The sequence below is a fragment of the Chiloscyllium plagiosum genome, unplaced genomic scaffold, assembly GCF_037043375.1.
Source record: "Chiloscyllium plagiosum isolate Xiang-an unplaced genomic scaffold, Cpla_swu_hap1 HiC_scaffold_28, whole genome shotgun sequence".
NCBI classification, from domain to species: domain Eukaryota; kingdom Metazoa; phylum Chordata; class Chondrichthyes; order Orectolobiformes; family Hemiscylliidae; genus Chiloscyllium; species Chiloscyllium plagiosum.
This window is the reverse complement of record NW_028270166.1, coordinates 12,686,610-12,711,380: the sequence shown is the minus strand read 5'-3', so window position 1 is coordinate 12,711,380 and position 24,771 is coordinate 12,686,610. Positions and strand designations below refer to the sequence as shown.

General features: G+C 40.9%; 1 long non-coding RNA gene across 5 annotated transcripts in view; it reads right to left on the bottom strand.

Moving 5' to 3' along the window:
- LOC122565405 (uncharacterized) overlaps positions 1–24,771 on the bottom strand; it is a 263,069-nt gene that overhangs the window by 202,176 nt on the left and 36,122 nt on the right. For 4 of the 5 annotated variants that reach the window (XR_015751896.1, XR_015751897.1, XR_006316156.2 and 1 more), the window contains exon 2: positions 13,723–13,821. This is a non-coding gene — a long non-coding RNA (uncharacterized LOC122565405). Of the gene's footprint in view, positions 1–13,411; positions 13,621–13,722; positions 13,822–24,771 lie in introns of those variants that run through there. The other variant, XR_006316157.2, reaches the window with a different exon arrangement.

Sequence of the window (24,771 nt, the reverse complement as noted above, 5' to 3'; positions counted from 1 at the left end):
TAAAGGAAAGATTTAAAAGAAACCTGAGGGGCAACGTTTTCACACAGAGGATGGTGCATGTGCTGAATGAGCTGCCAGAAGACGTGGTGGAGGATGATGCAATCACAATATTTAAAAGGCGTCTGGACGGATATATGAACCGGAAGGATTTAGAGGGTTCTGGGCTAAATGCTGGCAAATAGAACTAAATTAACCGAGAATATCTGGTTGGCATGGATGAGCTAGACTGAAGGGTCTGTTTCATGTGCTTTACTTAACTAGGACTCTATAACTCTATGTTTGAAGTCTATTCCACTTAACACAGTGATAGTTCAACATAACAATGTGGAGGGCATCCTCAATGTCTTCAATGGCTGTGCAGTGGTCACTCTTACCAATACTTCCACGGATAGATGCATCTGCTGTTGGCAGATTAATAAGGATGAGATCAAGTATGTTTTTTTTACCTTTTCTTTGGTTCCCTCACCATCTGCTATAGACCCAGTTCAGCATTTATGTTCTTTATGACTCCTAAGAGCCACAGAAATGTCCACTACCCAGAGTACATTCTCTGCCCTGACCACTGTCAGTGCTTCTTCCAAATGGTGTACAACATGAAGGAATACTAATTAATCAGCCAAGATAAGGTGAGGCAGTAGATTTTATTCAACGGAGATTTCCTGGCCCATGTTTGATCTGATGCCATAAAATCTCTCGGGGTCCAGAATCACTATTGAAAACACCCACTGCAGCTCCTTTCCAACTGTAAATGACTATTTCAACACTCCTTTGCTATAGGGCATATCCAGGGATGGTGATGATGGTGTACAGGGTTTTGACTGTAAGGTCTGGTTCCATGAGTGTGACTATGGCAGGCTGTTGCTTAACTAGTTTGTGGGTCATCTCTCCCAATTTTGGCACAAACCCCATATGTTGCAGTGTGAACAGAGTTATGTTTGCTCTTTTCATTTCCAGTGCAAAGATTGATGTGGGGTGGCTCCTCCAGTTTCTCTCCATTGTGCTATGAGTCTAGCTTTCAATTCCAATTTTTATTTGAATTCCATTACATTATATGCCATGGTGTAATTTGAAGCCAATGCCACAGCACATGTTTTGGATTACTAGCCCAGTGCCTTTACCACTACGCTACCACTTCCCCATGTGCTTTAACTAACTGGAGCAGAACTTCCTCTTTATAGCTGCTGGGCTTAGAGGATCATCAGGGAGTCATCATAAAAATCTGCAGAGGAGATTGAGCATGGATGATGACTTTCCTCTGATTTTCTATTCACTGTGCAATGCGGTGGTTTTATTACTAGACTAGTATTCCAGAAGATATGAGTTCAAATGTGACCAGGGCATTTGTGTTCAGTTCAAATGAAGGTCTGTTATCAGTAAAATTGGCATTCAAACCTAACTAGGAAACACACCATTATTACATACAAGTGCCTAAATGTGACTTTAGACCTGCACCATTGTAACTGCCCTTTAAAGTGCCAAGCAGACACTGAATAATATCAAACACTGTCGGTGGCTCAAGAAATAATAGCCCACTAACATCTGAGGAATTCAGGTGATGGACTATAAACGTTAGTGACACTCATATGCTGAGAATTAATTTTAAAAATGGAAAGCAGGCACACGCCCTCGCGCACAGGTCATCATCTCCCTTATCTGGTGCTCTATTAAAAACATCTGCCCCCAGTGTCACCAGAGTAAAGCATACACATTTCAGCTTGGTTGGACTGCTGTGGAAAGCTGCAAGAGTTCCTCATAAATGTTGTGAATGTGACACTAATGAGCAAAGACTGGGTTCTTTTGCCCTCTGGCTGCTAATCAGGTTTTACGGAGGAATAGAGATGATAGGCAGCACTGGATCGGTTGATTAGAGCTCTCTTAATCTATCCATTAAAGTAAGTGAAGGTGGAGATTTTGGTCCTGTAAACCAAATACCAAGCATTGGAAGACATTTTGTATTCAGAAAACACTGCTAATACTTAGCAGGTGTTGTGAAGCTGTGCACAGTATTTGTGAATTGGAAGGCAGGAAGTTCAAATTTGTTGTAAAAATGATAGAGGGGAAGACTGTGCCATCCCTTTAAGAGGTGATATGCTTATAAAAGTTTAGAGATTTAAACAAAAAAAACTGCAAGCAGCTGTAGATTCACAGAAAGTTCTGAAATTGAAACATATATTGGTTGCGTAGTTCGCAACCTAGGCTTGTTTTGATCAACTAGGATAAAGTGAGGACTGCAGATGCTGAAGAGTCAGAGTTGAAAAGTGCGGCACTGGAAAACCACAGTAGGTCAGGCAGCATTCGAGGACCAGGAGAGTTGACATACAGCCATAGAGTCATAGAGATGTACAGCATGGAAACAGACCCTTCAGTCCAACATGTCCATGCCGACCAGTTATCCCAACCTAATCTAGTCCCACCTGCCAACACTTGGCCAAGATCCCTCCAAACCCTTCTTATTCACATACCCATCTAGATGCTTTTTAAATGTTGCAATTGTACCAGCTCCACCACTTCCTCTGGCAGCTAATTCCATTGACGTACCACCCTCTGTGTGAAAATGTTGCCCCTTAGGTCCCTTTTATATCTTTCCCCCTCACACCCTAAACCTATGCACTCTAGCTCTAGACTCTCCCAGCCCAGGGAAAAGACCTTGTCTATTTATCCTATCCATGACACTCATGATTTTATAAACCTCTATGAGGTCACCCCTCAGCCTCCAACCCTCCAGGGAAAACAGCCCTGTTCAACCTCTCCCTATACCTCAAATCCTCCAACACTGGCAACATCCTTGTAAATCTTTACGGAATCCTTTCAAGTTTCACAACATCCTTCCGATAGGAAGGAAATCAGAACTGCACACAATATTCCAAAAGTGGCCTAACCAACGTCTTGTACATGACCTCCCAACTCCTATACTCAATGCTCTGACCAATGAAGGAATGCATACCAAATGTCTGATCAAGATCCCATTGTAATCTAGGGTAACCTTCTTCGCTGTCTACTACACCTCCAATTTTGGTGTCATCTGCAAACTTCCTTACCATACCTCCTATGTTCATATCCAAATATAAATGACGAAAACTAGTGGACCCAGCACCGATCCTTGTGGCAAACCACTGGTGTGATCCATCAGGAATGTGATGAAGGGCTTATGCTTGAAACATCAGCTCTCCTGCTCCTTGGATGCTGCCTGACCTGCCGTGCTTTTCCAGCAGTACACCTTTTGACCTGAGGCTTGTTTTGATGTTAGGGCAACCAGCTTGAACATGAGCCAATTAATTTCAATCAGGCCCTAGATACCAAAACCCAACTAAATTTAAATCTGATGGTTTTGACTACCTAAAACCAATCCGATTGTAAATAAATTAATGGGTCATCAAGGATATAAAAGATGAGGGCATTTTGAAAATCAAGGTGAGAGTGAACTGCCATCTGAAGAGTAATATCCAGTTCTCACAGAAATCTTTAAGCTCTCTGATTAAGTATCATTAAAAGATACCATGGTACTCTTAACTAATACTCCTGACACAAGAATTGGACAGAGAGGTGTTTCAGACACCAGACACCTTTCGATGAAGAAAAGTGTTCATGGTGGAGGTTCAGTGGAGAGAGCAAAGAGCATTCTGGAAGACGTATTTTAGCTGTAATTTTGAGAGACTAAATTCAATTGTTTTGTTATATAAGTGGGACTTGTATTTAATTGGACCAGCATACCATTAGGACTTTGTTTTGTTAGAGAATAGTTAGTAGTTAGAGGGGAATTATTCAGTTTGTAAATGGTTCTGTTAATTTGTTCACTGTTGGAGTTAAATAAATAAGTTGTTACTTGTTGGATTGTAGAGTGAGTGAAAAGATTTCATTTCATTTAACCACCTTTGTTTTAAAACAGATTACGAGGTGAGGCTCCTTTTGGTTGTTTGGGTTTATCACTCTCAGAGTGGGGGGTCACCTCCAGTTCCATAATACAGGTCAGGCAGCATCTGGAGAGAGATAATCAGAGATAACCTTGGAACCTTCTGGAATCTGGATATTTGAAGGAATTGGAACCATTTCTGAAGATGCTGTAAGGTGGAGGTGCCCTCAGATATTGAATGAAGGTTTAATCATTAAACCAACACTTAGCAGCATTAATCTTGCTGATCATTAATCTGCCTTTTGTGGAATGTGTACAGTAATGGGATTATCATCAAAAGTATGCATAATTAAAATACATTATGATGTTATGATATCAGAGTTGACTGATTAAGCCAAGAGAAAGGGAAGGGAGCTGAGAGAATGTGTGTATAGACCAAACTGTAAATAAAATGTTCTTGCAGAAACTTTCATCAAATTCAGCAGCATTACTTTGGGTGACTCAATAGAGTTAGATCCCATACGTGCAACAAAACATGGTGGCCGGGAAAATGGTGAAGTGAGGCATCAAAGCCAGCACAAAATGAACTCTGCAATCAAGTCATGGACAAGTTGGATCGAAGGGTCTGTTTCTGCGCTGTACAACTCTATGACTCTAAGAGAAAGAGTCAAAACTGTAGAAGACTGACAGACATTTGGGGACATTGCGAGCACAGCAGTAGGTTGGAGAACAGACCTAGAAACTAGACTGGTGAATGTCCAACCAGAACAACATACAGTAGGTCAAACACAGACAAAGTTTGAAAGAACAGCTCCAAAGCCATGGAGGCTAACGTTACACCCCAGGAACCATTTCAGACAATCCAGGGACCATAATAGGCACAGAAATGGGAGGGTTGGGAAGATACTTTAAGAGATATAAAATTGCTTTAGGATTACATAAGAAATGTCAGAAGGACCAGATGAGTAATTTTTCCGTGATAGCAAAGCAGAACATCAGAATATAGCATCGTATGAAGATGCTTGAAGTTTATTTAAGAGAAATTTTAATCATGAAGTGGATGAAATTGAACAGAAGAAAGCAGAGACTTGGCAAAAGCATAGATTTGTTCATGAATAATCTGGATTGCAGGTATAGCATTGTGGATTGTAGTCGGAATATCAGATAAGGCCTTGTCAGACTTTCACAAGCCAAATGGACTTAATGCCAGAAGAAGTGGTGACTCAGCAAACAGAACTTCAAAAACAGGACGCAGTGCTCTTTCATGGATAAAATGATGCATTGTAGAAGGAATTGAGCAAAGTGATCCAGTTCATAGGCTACAAAGGACAAAGTGCATGAAAATTGCAGCCAAAATTGGCAAACGAGATCTTCTCGTTGTGGCAGGAACAAACCACACAAATGGGTGGCAGGGAGAGCACAGTGTTACAACTGTAGGGAAAGTGGGTCATTTTAAAATAACCTGTCAGTCAACATGCAAGACAGCAGTGAAGCAAAAGGAAATCCTTTAGAAAATGGTACATTCATGAGAAAAAAAATAGTTTTGGGAGAAATCAACAAATCTGACAATAAACACTGGAATGTCAAACTGGAAGCAAATGGAAATCCCATGAAATTGAATCTTGTTACTAGGTTGGCATTCAGGTGTTGAAACCAATAAATGCTGGAAACCACAACAGGTCAGGTAGCATCTGTGGAGCGAGAACAAGCTAATGTTCCAAGTGTCGATGACTCTTCATCAGAGTTGACTTTTAGGCGTTATTCGGTCTGTTTGTGTGGCTTAAACAGATCAAATTGCAGACATTCTGAATCAAGTTGCAAGATCCTAGAGGAACACCATTGAAAGTAAAAGGCCAACTCACGGCAAATCTCACATTTCAGGGAAGAGAATCATGGAATCCTCCATGTCCTTCAGAACAGGAATGCATTCATAAGACTGAAATTAATCTATAAAACTGATGGAATTAAAGATGCAGACAAAGGAACTGTGTTTCAAACTGAGTTCCCAAATCTTTTCTCAGGTTAGGGGTAATTAAAGACAGAGCACCACATTACCCAAGAACAGTGCCATACAAAATCTGCTTATAGACCAGAGAAGTGCCACACCCATTCTTGGATAAACCTAACAAAGAAATACTGTGTATGCCTAGAAAACCATTTACTATGCCAATGAGATGGGGTTACAGTACCAAAACAAAACAGTAAAATAAGAATTTATGTTGATTTAACTTGATCAAATACAGCAGTGGAACATGAATTTTGTGCAATGACTTCAGTGGATGCAAGACTCTGAAAACTAATGGAAGATTCACCTCACTGGATGATAACAGTGGACTTTAGTGATTACCTCTGGATGGATCCAGAAAGTTAACTGTATTTATGAAACCTTTGGCTGCTGTTATTTTAACAGATTATCCTTTGGTATGGAATCTGCTTCGGAAATTTTTAAAGATGAATGTCAAACACATTGAAAGGCAATGCCAAATGTAACATGCCACGTCAATGATATATTGATACATGGAGCTACTAAAGAAGAACATGATTACAGTGTTTGAACAATGATGAAAATCCTACAGAATGCAGATTCTTATCACTGGGAACATCTCGGAATTTCAAAGATAACTTGGGGTAGTGAGTCAATTGGGCAGGTTTTATTCCAAACTGAACAGAGGTTAATGAGCCTCAAAGACAGCACTACGCCAAGGTCAATAGCAGTGCTGGAATGCCAACCAGGAAAAGCTTTTGACAAAATCAAGCAACTCTGAACTCTTCACAAATCGTAACATCTTATGTTCTGCATCTAACAACCATAGCAGCATCTTATGGATTTTCAACAAGATTGATGGCAGTACTGTCAGATGCAGAAAGAAGAAAAATGTAAATCAATCTACTGTATGTCTAGACCTCTCACTGAGATAGAATAATGTTACACCACAGTTGAAAAGGAAGCTTTAAGAGTAACACTGGAGAATGAGAAAATTTCCGATTATGTGATGGGTTATAGTTTAAGGTAAAAAGACCTGTAAACCATTGGCTTAATTGCTGTGATGCTATCTCCCAGTTATTGATGGTTTCTGAACTCACTGACGGAGCTAGGCTGAAGTCCAAAAAATCATGGTGATGTACTTATCGCGGGGAAGATGGCAGCAGAGTGCTAAGGTCATTAGTCTGGTGCTCCTGATATGGATATAAGTATATCTGCGGGTTCAAATCCCAGCACAGCACCTGGTCAAATCTGGATTCAGCTGGAATTGAAAATTGGTTCCAGTAATAGAGGTAAATGAAACTATCATCAATTGACACAAAAGCCCATCTGTTCACTCATGTCCTGTAGGGAAGGAAATCTGTTGCCCTTACCTGGTTTGGCCAACATCGCACATTTGCATAAATGATAAAGCCCAATAAAACTTCTGAAAATGCTTTAAAAATGGAATATTCAGCATTAAGGGCACTCACAGGGACGGTTGCTAATTCTTATTTCTTTATTTTTCTACTTATTCTATGAAGGTAATGCTTAACTTCTTAAAATTTGTTTCTCTTACTACTTGCACCGGCATTGTTTTGTACCTAGATGGTGCCGTGTGTGGAGACATTATGCATTTTTCACTGTCCTTCTGTATTTGAGTACATGTGAAAATAAAATCTAAATCTAAATCTATTAAAGAAAATGTGCAGATTGTTGCATTCCATGATTGCATACTGTGTAAGCAGTATTTGCTCAGCTCCTTTGTTAGGAATCCAGACAGTAATGTGGTTGACTCTTAGCTGCCTCTGAAATGGCTTAAGTAGTCCAGAGACAGTTAAGGACAGACAATAAATCTAGCAATGCTCACATCACATGAAAGAATAAATTAGCATGAAAACATTAGCCCAAACTGGGTCCTTAATTGATCCTCATTGCTGCTGCCAGGTGCTGCCACTTCATGCCCACCTTGAGCAAGATCTCCTGGAGGTGGGAATTCATTGAGAGCTGATCTAATGCCTGACTTTCAAAATTTATTCCAAGCCTCATTTCTAGACTGACCTCTGTGAGGTAGGGATGGCTTCCCTCTCCTCCCTCCTCACTGTTTCTGATTGATGACCTTGCATCAGAGGCTGTGTTTATTGCGAACACCAACTCTAGTTGGCACAGTAACAGCTGCACTGAATTGGGAGCCTTTGGAGCGGACGGGGGAGGGGGAGGTAGGGGAATGCAGTGAGGCGTGTAACCATGAGGGGGTAAGGATGCGACTACCACATCTCCCCCACTAGCAAGAGGGGGATGGGGCGGGGGGGAACTGTGGTTAGTGGGACAGCGATAGTGCGAGGTGAGGGGGTAAGCAGAAAGCTCTGTGATGGCAGTGTGAAGTCATCACAATCATCTACACATGCACAGATGACTGGTGGCTATCTAGGTGTTGGCAGCACACACTGCATTGTCAGAATTTGAATAAGTAGGGACTATTTCATAAAACAAATACAGAAAAGCTCCGAAATTCAAAGTTTTTTTTCTCATTCACAAGGTTGTTTGGCATGCATGCAGTTATCTCAACTCCATGTGACTCAGATGTGACATAGTGGTATGGCCCAACATTGGCAGGCGTCAAATCTGTCTCAGTGCTTATAATAATCAAAGGTGGGTCTGCTGTTGGGTAATTCTTTAAAATTTTACGATGAAAATGTCATTTTATTCTTTATCTGAAAAATTCCACAATCCGAAAGACAGCTGGTCCGAAGGGTTTCGGATAAAGGATTGTATACCTGTATATTTTTTTTAAAACTGCAGATTAAAAAAAAACTGCGGATACTGGAAATCAGAATCAAAAACAGAAACTATCAGAAAAACTCAGCAGGTCTGGTGGTATCTGTGGTGAGACAGCAGAGTTAATGTTTTGGGTTCAGAGATCCTTTTTAGAACCCAACAATTATTTTGTTGTTTGAACAGCAGTTGTAATGATTCTGCTTTTCCAAACTCCAAAGAAAGACTATAGTGGCTTAGTGGTAGTGTCCCCATCTCTGAACTAAGAAGCCATAGGTTCAGGTCCTGTCCTTCTCCGGAGGTGGGCTATAACATCTCTGAACAGACTGATTAGAAAATACTGACACTCCTCCAGACCCAGCATTGAATCTTCTATTTGTGCCTTCATCTTGGCTTGTCACTTAATCATTCCCACTCTATCACAGACATTTTCTTTTTATAGTTCTTGTTTTTTCAGTCATAGAGTCATAGAGATGTACAGAATGGAAACAGACCCTTCAGTCCAACTCGTCCATGTCGACCAGATATCCCAACCCAATCTAGCCCCACCTGCCAGCACCAGCCCATATCCCTCCAAATCCTTCTTAATCATATACCCATCCAGATGCCTTTTAAATGTTGCAATTATACCAGCCTCCACCACTTCCTCTGGAAGCCCATTCCACACACGCATCACCTTCTGCATGAAAAAGTTGCTCCTTAGGTCTCTTTTAAATCTTTTCCCTCTCACCCTAAACCTATGCCCTCTAGTTCTGGACTCCCCCACCCCAGGGAAAAGACTTTGTCTATTTATCCTATCCATGCCCCCTCATGATTTTCTAAACCTCTATGAGGTCATCCCTCAGCCTCCAACGCTCCAGGGAAAACAGCCCCAGCCTATTCAGCCTCTCCCTATGGCTCAAATCCTCCAACCCTGCCAACATCCTTGTAAATCTTCTCTGAACCCTTTCTTCTGATAGGAAGGAGACAAGAATTTCACGCAATATTCCAAAAGTGGTCTAACCAATATCCTGTACAGCTGCAACATGACCTCCCAACTCCTGTACTCAATACTCTGACCAATAAAGGAAAGCATACCAAATACCTTCTTCACTATCCTATCTGCATGTGACTCCACTTTCAAGGAGCGATGAACCTGCACTCCAAGGTCTATTTGTTCAGCAACACTCCCCAGGACCTTACCATTAAGTGTATAAATCCAGCTTTCCCAAAATGCTGCACCTTGCATTTATCTAAATCAAACTCCATCTGCCAATTCTCAGCCCATTGGCCCATCTGGTCAAGATCCTGTTGTAATCTGAGGTAACCTTCTTCACTGTCCACTATACTTCCAATTTTAATGTCATCTGCAAACTTATCAACTATACCTCTTATGCTCCCATTCAAATCATTTATATAAATGACGAAAAGTAGTGGACCCAGCACCAATCTTTGTGGCACTCCACTGGTCACAGGCCTCAAGTTGGCGGCACGGTGGCACAGTGGTTAGCACTGCTGCCTCACAGTGCCAGAGACCCGGGTTCAATTCCCGCATCAGGCGACTGACTGTGTGGAGTTTGCACATTCTCCGTGGGTTTCCTCCGGGTGCTCCGGTTTCCTCCCACAATCCAAAAATGTGCAGGTTCGGTGAATTGGCCATGCTAAATTGCCCGTAGTGTTAGGTGAAGGGGTAAATGTAGAGGAATGGTTCTGAGTGGGTTGCGCTTCGATGGGTCAGTGTGGACTTGTTGGGCCGAAGGGCCTGTTTCCACACTGTAAGTAATCTAATCTAATAAAAAAGTCTGAAAAATAACCCTCCACCACCACCTTCTGTCTTCTACCTTTGAGCCAGTTCTGTATCCAAATGGCTAGTTCTCCCTGTATTGCATGAAATCTAACCTTGCTAACCAGTCTCCTATGGGGAACCTTGTCAAATGCCTTACTGAGGTCCATATAGATCATGTCCACCACTCTGCCCTCATCAATCCTCTGTTACTTCTTCAAAAAACTCAAATCAAGTTTGTGAGACATGACTTCCCAAGAACAAATATTGTTCACCCGAAAACATTTATTCTTGTTTCCCTCTCCACAGATGCTGCCTGACGTGTTGAGACTTCCAATATTCTCATTTTTTAAAATTTCGGATTTCCAGTGTGTACAGTATTCATGGGGGAATTTATCTAGGCAATTATTTGCAGCAAAATTCTAAAACACCTAACTTACATTTGCAATCTTGCCACTCGCAGCGCGCAGAGAGAGCTTTGCACATTAATACAACAGATTCCACTTTTATTTCCCATTACAAGGCCTTGCAAACTATTAGGAATTATATTACAGCAACGCAAATGGAAAGACGCATTTTGGAATAGAGCATTTGCATAAATGATAAACCCTGACAGAAATGAAAGTTTGGAAAGTGTTTGCAAAATGGAATATTTTTGACATCCAAGAATACTTCTAGAGACATCTGCTGATTTTAAGAGGAAGTTTGTGGATTCTTATATTCCATAATTATATATTAGTCACAAGTTGTACTTGTTCGGTTTCTTTTGATGTTGGTTTTCTGTGCTGTATATTTAATGGCTTTATTACAAACGAAATTTTTAATTTTAGATTTGGAAGCGATTGCCCACAGCAGTCGGACTTCAAAAGAAAGGCAGTAAGCTTTAAACAGGGGCAGCTGCAAAGTCATGGTCTGACACTGCTTGCACTCCACTCTGCTGCCACTAGGCGAAGTCTTGTTTTGAAATTGGAGGAGACAGATGCAATTGAAGCAGCAAGTGAACTTCAGGCGGGCTGGAAAAGTAGCAATAGGTCTGTTCAGGCCGAATGAAAAATGGGTACGAAATAACAGAAAATACAGAAAACAAATTTTAAAATTGAAAACAGGGACTGCAAAACTATTTTAAAAAAATTATCGAGCAGTTTAATGCAACTGACCAGTGTACCAAGCCGTTAAAGGTTCTGCTTTGGAAGCAGGTCGAAAGACAATTCCCTGTATGGATTCATGCACAAATTATCCTACTGTCAGGTTGTAACTTTGCTCACTGAGCTGGATGGTTTGTTTTCAGATGTTTCGTCACCATGTTAGGTAAATTCATCAGTGAGCCTCAGGTGAAGCACTGGCGTTCTGTCCCACTTTCTATTTATGTGTCTTGGTCTCTTAAGGTGGGTGATATCATTTCCAGTTCTTTTTCTGAGAGGTTGGTAAAATGGGTCCAAATCAATGTGTTTATTGATGGAGTTCTGGTTTGAATGCCAGGCTTCTAGGAATTTCTCTGCGTCTCTGTTTAGCCTGTCCTAGGTTGGATGCGTTGTCCCAGTTGAAGTTTTGTCCTTTTTTGTCCACTTGTAAGGATAATGGGGATAGTGGGTCATGTCTTTTGGTGGCTAGTTGGTGTTTGTGTATCCTAATGGCTAGTTTTCTGCCTGTCTGTCCGATGTAGTGTTTGTTACAGTCTTTGATATACAGTATGCACAGTGGCTCAGTGGTTAGTACTGCTGCCTCACAGTGCCAGCGACCCGGGTTTGATTCCCGTCTCAGAGAGAAAGTGAGGGCTGCAGATGCTGGAGATCAGAGTTGAAAATGTGTTGCTGGAAAAGCGCAGCAGGTCAGGCAGCATCCAAGGAACATGAGAATCGACGTTTCGGGCATAAGCTCCTGAAGAAGGGCTTATGCCCGAAACGTCGATTCTCGTGTTCCTTGGATGCTACCTGACCTGCTGCGCTTTTCCAGCAACACATTTTCAGCCTTGATTCCCGTCTCAAGCGACTATCTTGTGGAGTTTGCATATTCTCCCGTGTCTGTGTCAGTTTCTTCTGGGCACTCTGGTTTCCTCCCACAGACTAAAGATGTGCAGGTTAGGTGAATTGGCCATGCTAAATTGCCCATAGTGTTAGGTGCATTAGTCAGGGGTAAATATAGGGTAGGGGAATGTGTCTGAGTGGGTTACTCTTTGGAGGGATGGTGTGGACTTGTTGGGCCAAATGGCAGTTTCCATGCTGTAGGGAATCTAATCTAATCTAATTCCATTAATATCACCGTGAAATTTCAGAAGGATCATGCAAAGAACCAGTATCAAGTTAGCATAAACTCTGGCATATTTCAACACGAAATACTAATTTGTTAATGTTCTGAAGAAGGATCACTGGACCTGAAACATTAATTTTGCTTTCTTTTCACAGATGCTGCCAGTGGGTGGCACAGTGGTTAGCACTGCTGCCTCACAACGCCAGAGACCCGGGTTCAATTCCCGCCTCTGGCGACTCTCTGTGTGGAGTTTGCACATTCTCCCCGTGTCTGCGTGGGTTTCCTCCGGGTGCTCCGGTTTCCTCCCGCAATCCAAAAATGTGCAGGTTAGGTGAATTGGCCATGCTAAATTGCCGTAGTGTTAGTTGAAGAGGTAAATGTAGGGGAATGGGTCTGGGTGGGTTGCGCTTCGGCGGGTCGGTGTGGACTTGTTGGGCCAAAGGGCCTGTTTCCACACTGTAAGTAATCTAATCTAATCAGACCTGCTGGGTTTCTTCAGCAATTTCTGCTTTTGTTTCAGATCTTCAGCATCCACAGTTGTTTGTTTTATTTTAACACATTAGCCAGTTCAGGAGTCAGTTAAGAACAAGTCAATTATAGTGAATACTAACTCTGTTTCTGTATCCACAGACACTGCTCAGACAGCTGAGTTTGTGAGTTTGTCCAGTACTTTCTATTTCCAGCATTTTGCTTTGATTTAAGAGCCAAGCTTGTTGGTGTGCGACTGGTGTTAGCCAAGCAGATTTACTTTCCTAATGGACATTATAGAACCAGTGGGGTTTAACAGGATAATCCATTAGCTTCAATGTCATTTTAACTGTGTCAGTTTATTTTCATTTTGTTGTTTTACAAAAGGAAATAACAATGCACCAGTTTCACAGGACTGGCCACCTAAAAGTGCTTTAGCAGATGAAGTGGAGTAGTGCCTGTCACTAGACTTGTAAGTCAGTAATCCAGGGTATTGTGGGTTAATGGTTTCCATTCCTATGATGGCAGATGGTGACATTTGAATTCAATGAAAATCTGGAATTAAAAACTTGATTTAATGATGGCCATGTAACAACCGTTGATTATCGCAAAAGCCCATGTCATTTCCCTTTAGGGTATGAAATCCACCATCCTTACCTTGGCCTGACCCACTCTAGACAACAACGATGTGGTTGCCTCTCGCAGTTTTCTAGACAAGTAGGTATTGGCAATTAAGGCGGATCTAGCCAGAGATGCCTATGGAAGAAAAACACAAGTTTTAAAACATACTTTAAACGTGCAGTTGCAATTGGCTGACAATTTGTGCACAGCAAGATCCCACTAACAACATTGTGGTCATGACCAGATCATCTCTTTCTGTTATGTTGGTTCAGCGATCTACATTTATCTCCATAGCAGCAATAACTCCCCTGGTGTTATAGAGTCATAGAGTCATACAGCAAGGAAACAGACACTTCGGGTCCAACCAGTCCATGCTGAACATTATCCCAAACTAAACTGACCCCAACTGTCTGTGCCTTGCTCATATCCCTCCAAATCTTTCCTATTAATGTGCTTATCTAACTTTCTTTTAACCGTTATAACTGTACCTGCAGCCACCACTTCCTTGGAAAGATCATTCCACTTGCAAACCACCCTCTGTGTAAAAATATTTGCCCCTGTCTTTTTAAAATCTCTTTCCTCTCACTTTAAAAATATGTCCCCAGTCTTGAAATACCTCATTCTTCTTTGAAGTAATGCCATCGAATCTCTTACATCCACCTGAGAGGATAGACAGCCCTCAGTTTGATATCTGATTCAAAAAGTGGCACTACTGACACTGCTGCAGTACCTCAGTACTGCGCTGGAGTGGTAGCCTCCAATATCGTCCTCAAGAAATTGAATTCAAATTCTCAAGTTGTCATGGTGGGAACTGAACTCATATTCTCTGGATTATTTACTCAAATCACACAGACTGCATTTGAAATTACTCCCATCAATAACGCTACTGACAAACTCAGTAACCTGTCATTTCCAGCTCTTACACATTTTAACTTTGAGGAATTCTGCCCCTTCCCCATATCGTATTTTTACTTTCAAGTCAGTTTGATTCTCTCTAAATTAGCCTATTTTCCAAGAGATTTTCTTTCTGCTTCTGATAAAGACAAAATACTGCAAGTGCTTGAAATCTGAAAGAAACACAGAGAATGTGTAGGCCTGGCAGCATTTGTGGCGAGAGAAACAGAGATAACAGTTCAAGTCCGGTATGAAGAGGGTTACCTCAGATTACAACAGGATCTTGACCAGATGGGCCAATGGGCTGAGAAGTTGTAGGTGGAGTTTAAGTCAGATAAATGCGAGGTGTTGCATTTTGGGAAAGCAAATCTCAGTAGGACTTATACACTTAATAGTAAGTCCTCGGGAGTGTTGCTGAACAAAGAGACCTTGGAGTGCAGGTTCATAGCTCCTTGAAAGTGGAGTCGCAGGTAGATAGGGTAGTGAAGAAGGTGCTTGGTATTCTTTCTTTTATTGATCAGAGTATTGATACAGGAGTTGGGAGGTCATGTTGTGGCTGTACAGGACATTGCTTCGGTATTTGGTAGGAGAATTGAACACTTTCCAATTTGGGATCCCTGCTCCAGCAATGAACCTCAAGTGCACCTCCAAATATACCATTATAATTCATCTTCTGCAGCAAATGGGACTAGATTAGAATACTTGAGATTTGTAGCTCAGGTTGTGGATGAGGTTGTCTGTTTGCTGAGCTGGTAAGTTTGTTTGTAGATGTTTCATCACCATACTAGGTAACATCATCAGTGAGCCTCTGGTGAAGCATTGGTGTTCTATCAAACTTGTTATCTATGTGTCTGGTTCTGCTGGGGTTGGTGATGTCATTTCTGGTTTTGTTGTTGGTTTTGTTTCTTAATGATTGGTATATAGGGTCCAAATGTATATGTTTGTTAATGGAGTTCCGTGAATTAATTTAGGCTATCTGGTCAGCATGGATGAGTTGGATCGAAGACTATAACTGACAGGAGCTTCTGTGATTGAATCTCGTTGGCTTTTATGATCCAGACCTATAGTGATTTATAGAACATTGTTGCTATGACCACTTTGTTCTCCCATTGGAAATTTGCTCTGAGTCTGTGCTCACCAGGAACTGCACTGGCGTTATTTAAACTCATTTCACACGGTGCCTTTTGTCACCAGCAGACAAGGAAAACCTTCATGAAATGTCCAAGTTATACCTACTTCAATACTTGATCCCCCCGTGTGCTTGTAATTATCTTATGAATTCATGGTTACAATTATAGTTAAATGCATTCAGGATAAAATAGCCAGGATTAAATTAATGATACACAGTTAATGTAAGCCATACACTTCTTGTTGATTAATTTTACATTTCTATGTGGCCTAAAAGCATGAACTTTTAAAACTTGTGGATTGTATGCGCAGAAAGATTGAGGGAAGGAAAAAGTTTTGAGTGTTGTTAAAAATATCAGTTGAAATCCAAATTGTAGCTGTTATTGCATTGAACTTGTATTAAAACTACATATTAAAACTACATATCTGTGTCCATTCCTGTGGCAACACAGAAACTGTCAAAGCATAAAGAAGAAACTGAAGATGTTGGAAATCTAACATATGAATAGAAAATGCTGGAATTATTTGTGGAGATAAGGTTTAATAAGTATGCAGGTAAGTATCTGAGAGGCAGTGTAATGTAAAAGTTTAGCTATCATGTGGTAGGAGGTTGGAACCTGTACAGCACAGAGCATGCTGCTCTGTAGTCTTTTCATCATTTACAATCGAGAGTGTGTTGCTGGGAAAGCACAGCAGGTCAGGCAGCATCGGAGGAGCAGGAGAATCGACGTTTCGGGCATATGAAGGGCTTATGCCCGAAACGTCAATTCTCCTGCTCCTCAGATGCTGCCTGACCTGCTGTGCTTTTCCAGCAACACACTCTTGACCCTGATCTCCAGCATCTGCAGTCCTCACTTTCTCCTTATAATCATTTATAGTCTATTAATAAATAATGTTTAAAGTATAGCTGTGCAGGTAAGGTGAATTGGCCATGCTAAATTGGTAAGGGGTAAATGTAGGGGTATGGGTGGATTGCGCTTCGGCGGGGCGGTGTGGACTTGTTGGGCCGAAGGGCCTGTTTCTACACTGTAAGTAATCTAATCTAATCTAATCTAATCTAATCTATAGCCTGAGCTTCCATCAAGATTCAAAGAGAGTGAGAGTCACCATAGTCCCAGAGGTCCATGGCTGCTGTCCCAGTATAGAGAGATGACTGACAGTGAGCTTAACCTGAGGGTTACAGTATCTTGGGCAAGGGGTGAGATTAAAGAAGGCATTGCCTTCATGGTCATTGTTCCTTCTGTATCACTGCATCAAAATCCTGGAACTCTCTTTTTATCAGAACTGTGAGTGTATCTGCATCATATGGACTTCAGCAGTTCAAGAAAGCAGCTCAGCACCACCATCTTCTCAGGGTGGTCAGGGATGGACAACATATTTCCAGCAGTCCTCTCCAAAATGCTAGCACTTTCTTAGAATCAGTATTAGATTTCAGAAAATCCATAACTTGTTTTTTTACATTTCTGCTGTATTACTATTAAAAGTATAACTTTAAGGCGACTGACACATGAATAATGGCCAATTCATTATGCTCTCAGCACTAAAGGATCTGAACTCCAGATCCTCATGGGTGACATGGTGGCTCGCAGCGCTAGGGACCCACATTCGATTCCAGCCTCGGGCGACTGCCTGTGTGGAGTTTGCACATTCTCCCCATGTCTGCATGGGTTTCCTCCAGGTGCTCCGGATTCTTCCCACAATCCAAAAATGTGGAGGTCAGGTGAATTGGCTATGCTAAATTGTCCATGGTGTTCAGGAATGCGTGGGTTAGTCAGGGGGAAATGCAGAGTAATAGGGGAACGAGTCTGGGTGGGTTACTCTCCAGAGGGTCAGTGTGGACTTGTTGGGCTGAAGGGCCTGTTTTCACACTGTAGGGATTCTATCTGTTCAATGAGCCAACAGATACAGTATAGTGGAACAAAAGGAGAGAAGAAAATAAATTTAAAAATTAAGAGTAAACATGTACATCAGATATATGGCAGTATTGTTATGTCAAACTCTTTTGTATCACTATGCTTTTTGATTTTCTAATTTTGCTTTACACATAAATCCTGAGATTATTGCAACCTAGGATAAAGCAAACCTTTTGTTTGATTACAACAGAGGTCTTGTTCTGTGCATATAACTGATTAATCAATGTTAATTAACATGTTTTTTAATAGAACTAAAAGATTGCTGAACAGAAAGACATTTTGTGTACAAAAAATGCCAATGCAAAGGGGAAATAACAGTTATATAGTGTGAGAGGAGATTGATGATTAGTTGGCAAGTGTACTCTGATTGGTAGAGGTGTTAGGTAAAAACAAGGACTGCAGATGCTGGAAATCAGCGTTCAGATCAGAGTGGTGCTGGAAAAGCACAGCATGTCAGGCAGCATCCGAGGAGGTGTTGCCATCGGAAATGTGCCAGTTAGTGATGATTGACAACTAATCAAATCCATCCAGCCTGTGCTTGCAAACCTACAACTTTAGATGGAAAGCATTTTCTAAATAATCTTAGTGTACAAAGAATTTCACTAACAACCAATTGGGGATTGTCAGTTGGACATACATTGTAGTGCACAGTGTATTGTAGTGCACAGTGTAAAGTAGGTGACAGACATTTTCTTGTTTATTACTTAGGTTAGTCCTTTGATTAATCAGAATCAACATACCTAGTTTAAAGTTTAAACAGTTTTGCAGTTAGCTGTCAGTCATCTTCCAATGGCGCAATTTCCTTGATACACCTCCACCTATTTGAGCCCATCTATCAACCAAATAACAATTTCCTCTCTTATTATATGAATATTGTTTTCCTTTCACATTAGGATTTCTTGTGAATTGTCCTGATGAATTTAAGATGAAAAGCTTCAACATGATATGTCCTTCTTCTAGCATTTCTCAAGTTTATTACGATCAAATTACTACTTTTAAGATCCTTGAGATGCGGCTGTGGCCATGATTAATAATTGGTTTGACTTGTCTTTTATAGAGAAGGGAAAGCATCTAGTTTCACCAAGTTCAATTAACTAAACATCAGAGCACTGAAGGTATTCTACAAATTGGGTTTAGGTGATATGGTCTATTCCAGGTAAAGACAAAGTGAAATATACTGGTAAATTAGTTTTTGTTCAAAGCTGCTCCAAATGTTGAGATTGAAAACAAAGTACTATAATTGAAAATAGGCATTCCTTCCTGCTTATCAATAGCAAATTTTCCATCTGACATGTTTAGTCTATTTCTTTCCAGATCGCTCTGTCAGTGTCTCAGGATTTCTATCTTTAGACTGACCCAACAGCTGCCAATCCTGTGTTTCCTTCCCTGTAAATGATATCAACAGAACTTAAAGAGGAGGGAAACACCATTGGGGATGTTAATACAGGATGGAATAGGTGTCTCAGGGTATAAAAAGTTAGGTCAAAAAGCCCCCAGGCTTGATTTGTCAGGAGTTAGTTTGGTTGCATATCCAGCTGGATTATGAAGTGCTATCTGGGAAGATGAAATGAAAATAGATCCAGGTCTAGCATTCTCCAGTCATAATCACTGTCTAGGCTGAGAAATAAGTGCTTGAGTGGAATACTGGAATGAGATTAAGGACTATTGAGCATCCATAGGTGTTTTCCAATAAACATGTATACAGCTGCTGGAGCAGGTGGGATTTGAACACGGGTCTCCTAACTCAGGAAGCATAGACACTGCTATTGCACCACGAGAGCCCTCAAACTAATGTTCTTGTTCCAGATGCTCAAACAAAACATACTTTAGATGTTTTTGAATCAATCTGTTCAGAAAAATTATGACCCATTTCTGGAGCAGATTGAATCCAGGCCTTTTAGTCCAGAAGAGGCTGAGGGGTGAACTCATGGAGGTTTATAAAATCATGAGGGGCATGGATAGGAATAATAGTCAAGGTCTTTTCCCTGGGGTGGCTGAGTCCAGAACTAGAAGGCATAAGTTTAAGCTGAGAGGGGAAAAATTTAAAAGGGACCTAAGGGGCACATTTTCACGCAGAGGGTGGTGCGTGTATGGAATGAGCTGCTAGAGGAAGTAGCAGAGGCTGATACAATTACAACATTTAAAAGGCATCTGGCTATATAAATAGGAAGGGTTTAAAGGGATATGAGATAAGTGCTGGCAAATGGGACTAGATTGGGTTGGGATATCTGGTCGGCATGGGCGAGTTGGACCGAAGAGTCTGTTTCTGTGCTGTAGATCTCCATGACTCTAGTAGGGATGTTACTAGGGTAGCACAAAAGCCCTTGTGTGGAGCACTCATACACTGAGAATTTTATTAGTTGAATAATTCATTCTTTGGACATAGATGTCAGTGAGCAATTATTGTCCTGGTTTCATATAGCCCAGTAATTTGCTAGGTCACTTCACAAGAAAATTAAGAGTCATAGAATCATAGAGTCATGGCGATCTACAGCATAGAAAAAGGCTCTTCAACTCATCAGGTCTCCACCAGTCAAAACAACCACCCAATAATTGCAATCCCATTGACAACATTTGGCCTATTGTCTTGCATGCTTTGGCTCTGCAAGTGCACATCTAAATATTTAATTGTTCTGACGGTTTCTGTCTCGATTATACTCAGTGGAAGTGAGTTCCAGATTCCCACAATCTTCTAAGTGAAAAATGTTTTCCTCACATCCCCTCTAAACCTCCTGACCCTTAGCTTAAAGCTACAGTCCCCCGGCCATTGAACCCTCTACCAAGAGGAAAAGTTGCTTCCTGTCTATCCTGTCTGTGTTCCTCAATTTTATATATCTCAACCATATCCCCCTCTCAGTCTCCTCTGCTCCAAGGGAAACAACCCCAGTCTATCTAATCTGTTGCCATAACTAAAACTGACCAGCCCAGGCAATCATCTTAGTGTGGGACTGGAGTCACTTTTAAGCTCAGACTGGTAAGGGCGGTAGTTTTTTTTCTCCGAAAAGACAAGAGTGAACTAGTTTGGTTTTTGCAATGTTCTGACATTTCCTCATCAACTTTACTGGTACCACATTTTTGTTTCCAGTTTTAAAACAAAAGAATTCAAATTGTTCAATTACCAAGGTGGAATTTGAATCCACAGCTCTTGCAACTAATAGTTCTGGCCACTTTCGGAGAAGGGGAAATGGGAGAATTTCTTTTTAAATGGTAGGGAATACATTTCTAAATTAAGATTTTTTTTTACATAAACATTGAGGCAGTGATTTGGACCAAAAGTGCTCCCTTGGCTCTCTTTTCCCTTCCTTTGTCTAATGAAAGCCAGAATTTTCTCTTACTGATCCCTACGGACTCCTGCTCTCATAACTGTTCAATAATAAAGAATTATTTTCTTTTAAATACCATAATTCAGGTGTGTAAATATATTTTCTGCTTTTAAGCACTCAGAATATAAAGGCATGTCTTGTACTCCTGTTGATTTATATAATATGGTGAAGACGAACAAGTCAGCCAGGCTGTTAAGTAGATCCATTTGGACAGAACCTAAACAGCTCCTTCTCTGGTACTTACTTCAGTTTATTTAGCACAAGTAGCAGAACCTCATTATAACATTCAGTGTAATTACATATCCTCTTTTTTCAATGACTATTTCTCTGGTCCCAGTTGAAGATCCTCGTTTGTGGGATGTGGATATTGCTGGCTGGCCAGCATTTATTAGAGGAAATTGGGTACTGCAAATGCTGGAGATTAGAGTCAAGATTAGAGTGGTCACGGAAAAGCACAGCAGGTCAGGCAGCATCCGAGGAGCAGGAAAATCGACATTTCGGGCAAAAGCCCTTCATCAGCAAGGGCTTTTGCCCGAAACGTTGATTTTTCCTGCTCCTCAGATGGTGCCTGCCCTGCTGTGCTTTTCCAGCACCACTCTAATCTTGGCCAGCATTTATTGCCCATTCTTAGTTGCTCTTGAGAAAGTGGAGATGAGTTGTCTTCTTGAACCGCTGCAGTCCAAGTGCTGTAGGTTGATCTATAATGTCCTTAGGGAGGGAATTCCAGGATTTTGACTCAGTGACAGTGAAAGAACTGCGATATATTTCCAAGGAAGGATGATGAGCCATTTGGAGAGGAACTTGAAAGTAGTGGTGTTCCTATGTAGCTGCTGCTCTTGTCCTTCTCAATGGAAGTGGTTGTGGGTTTGGAAGGTGCTGTCTAATGATCTTTGGTGAACTTCTGCAGCCCAACTTGTAGATGTTACATGCTACTGTTGCTGAGTGTTGGTGGTGGAGGGAATGGATGTTTGCAGATGTGGTGCCAGTCCAGCTGAAGGTGTCAAGCTCCTTGATTGTTGTTAAAGCTGTGCCCATCCAGGCAAGGGGGAAGTATTCCATCACACACCTGACTTATGTCTTGTCGATGGTGGACAGGCTTTGTGGAGTCAGGAGGTGAGTTGTTCGCTGCAGTATTCCTAGCCTGTACATTTGAAAAGCTAGCCATTTACTTTGATTTATCAAAATGAAAATGTCTTTTTATATAAATATGAACAATTTTTCTTCATTGATAGTCAGCTGGTGACATTCTTGCCACCAAGTTAGAAAGTTTTGACAGTAACCCTTGACTTTCACTCATATTACAGTACTAAGGGATTGGCTGGCTCATTTAGCTGGATAGTTGGCTTGTGCTGCACAGTTAATATCAACAAAGCGTGTTCAATTCCTGCTCTTGGCTGAGGTTACCATGAGATTCCACCTTCTCAACCTCACCAGAGGCACAGTGACGCTCATCAGTTGCCTCTCTCCCTAATGAGGGAGCGGGGCTATGGTGACTTTGTGTGTGCACATATTGCAGTACTAGAGAGAAACTTTCAAAATAAGTGGCTGGAGGAGGTATATTTACACAGTTGTTATGATCAGGTTTGTGCTGCGTAACACGACTGGTCAAGGTTGATTCAATAATAAAACTCAAAAAAGGAACTGGATAAATACTTGAAAAGAGAATTCAGGGACAATTTGAGCAAGACTAATTGGATAACACTTTCAAAGAACTGGCAAATGTAGGCACAATGTAGCAAATTGCCCCTTTCTCTGCTCTGAGAGTCCAACTGTAAGTTACACTACTGGGAAAGCTATTGAATTAAAGAATAAATCCAGTCCCATCTGATTCACTGACGGTATTTGAATAAGAACAGGCAGTTCTGTGGGAGTCCCGGCTAACATTCATCCTTCAGCCAAAAAGAGAATAACTAGCCTTTTGTCTCTCTTGCTGTTTGTGGATGTTTGCTGTATGTAATAATTGGCTGTTGTGTTTGCCTCCAAAAACAACAATGCTTGCACACCAAACATTAATTTAGTGACTCTGAGGTCATGAAAGATAAATAAGGTCACATTCCCATTTTTCTCATGGCTCAGTGTACAAATGTATCACGAGTCATAAAGGTCACCCCAGGCAAGGGGCCAATGTCTGTGGTACGAGAAGGTCCCTCCTCCATGTTATGACCAAATATGGCCACAAGAAGGCACAATCCACTTGATATCTAACATTGTCAAATAAATCATTAAATAAGGGAAGTAAATATCAATTTAATCCTTCACAAGATCACATCAAGATTTAATTACTATTTCTGATTTAAGATGTTGTGAATTTCAGTGCCTCTATATATTGTGTGGAAATATCAGAGAGCTGGAGTGATTACAAAACAATAATCTTGTCAAGGAATTCATTTCATCTCTTAAACACAGAAACAGAAAACCTCTCATTGTTTAAAAGATTAAATTACTCCTAGAATCACTCAGACTAGCTTTTGGTAAATGGAATATCAAATTTATGGGACTTTTTTTTTCACTTGATTTTAGTCCTGGTTTCTTATTGGTAAATTAAAATCGCAAAGGACTGAGATACAGAATTCATTCCATTACCCGATGACTGATTGTCAAACTGTGTTGAAGATTTGCAGTGTCACTACTCAAATACATTATATGGTGTTTAACAATTCATTCCAAATGTATCTACCCGAAAAGCTCTTCCTCTTCTCCCTAGCTTCCCAGTGTGACCTCCTCTAACATGGCCTTGCTGAATGTCTCAAAACTGTAGGGTTTCTTTGCTCCTTCGATATCTCCAGCCCACACCCTTTCAAACTCCAAGCTTGCAATCCACTTAATGGAGATGTGTCTTCTTATTTCTTCTCTCCTGTTTGAACTGAGGTGTTAACCAAAAGTAGAGGGGTTAATAGTAGCACAGACAAATTGGGCCAAATGGCCTCCTTTCAACTTTAGTGTATTGCTGGGTAAAGGCAAGTCTGCCCTTCATATGACATTCTGGGTTTAAATGAAATGCTCATTTCCATGAAAGATGCATAAAGGAAATGTAAAACTTGAATTTCCTGATAATACAATTGTAAAATATTTGTTCCCAAGTAAGTCTGTTTGTATTATAAATAGCATGGTTATTAATACATTATAAATGTCATCAGAATCTATCACCAGTGTGCTTTCTGCAATACCTTGCATTTTCTCCATTGTGCTGAAGGATGTCCTTGCTGAATTCTGAACTCTACGAGAGTTCTTTTCATTTCAGTACCACTTATTGAAGGGGCCACACTCTGCAGCTGAATCCTTTCACCACTATGTCATGCAAAATTTTAATTTCACTCCCTGAAAGTATGCCTGTCATGCCTTAGCCATTCTCATTGGATTTCACATTTTTGCTGTCATATATTTAAAAATAAACCATTGTTTTAAATTCCTTTTTCTAACCTTTGGCTGCTAAGAGATCTTGCACACCAAGCCTTGTGATTACAAACAAATTATGAAGTAATCCTTAACTGTTTAATATTAATGATGTCATATACTTTGGCATTTAAGCCATTAGTTATCCAATGAGTTTATTTATTATTAATATTTAAATCTATTTTCCAAGTTGGGTAATTGCTGCATACTGCAGCGTTATTAAATTTAAGCATAATCGCTGGAGTGGTAAGGGACAGTCGGAAGAGCAGAAGACTTGCTCTCCATTACTGCTGCAGGAGACCTTTTGCACTATGAAGCATATGCCAGGCTAAACATGGAAAAATGTTCTAGTGGGTATAATGTAATGGAGCATTACTTTGGGTTCACCATTAGTTGACAAGGAAAAGATTTTTGGGGCTATGGAGAAGTGGGAC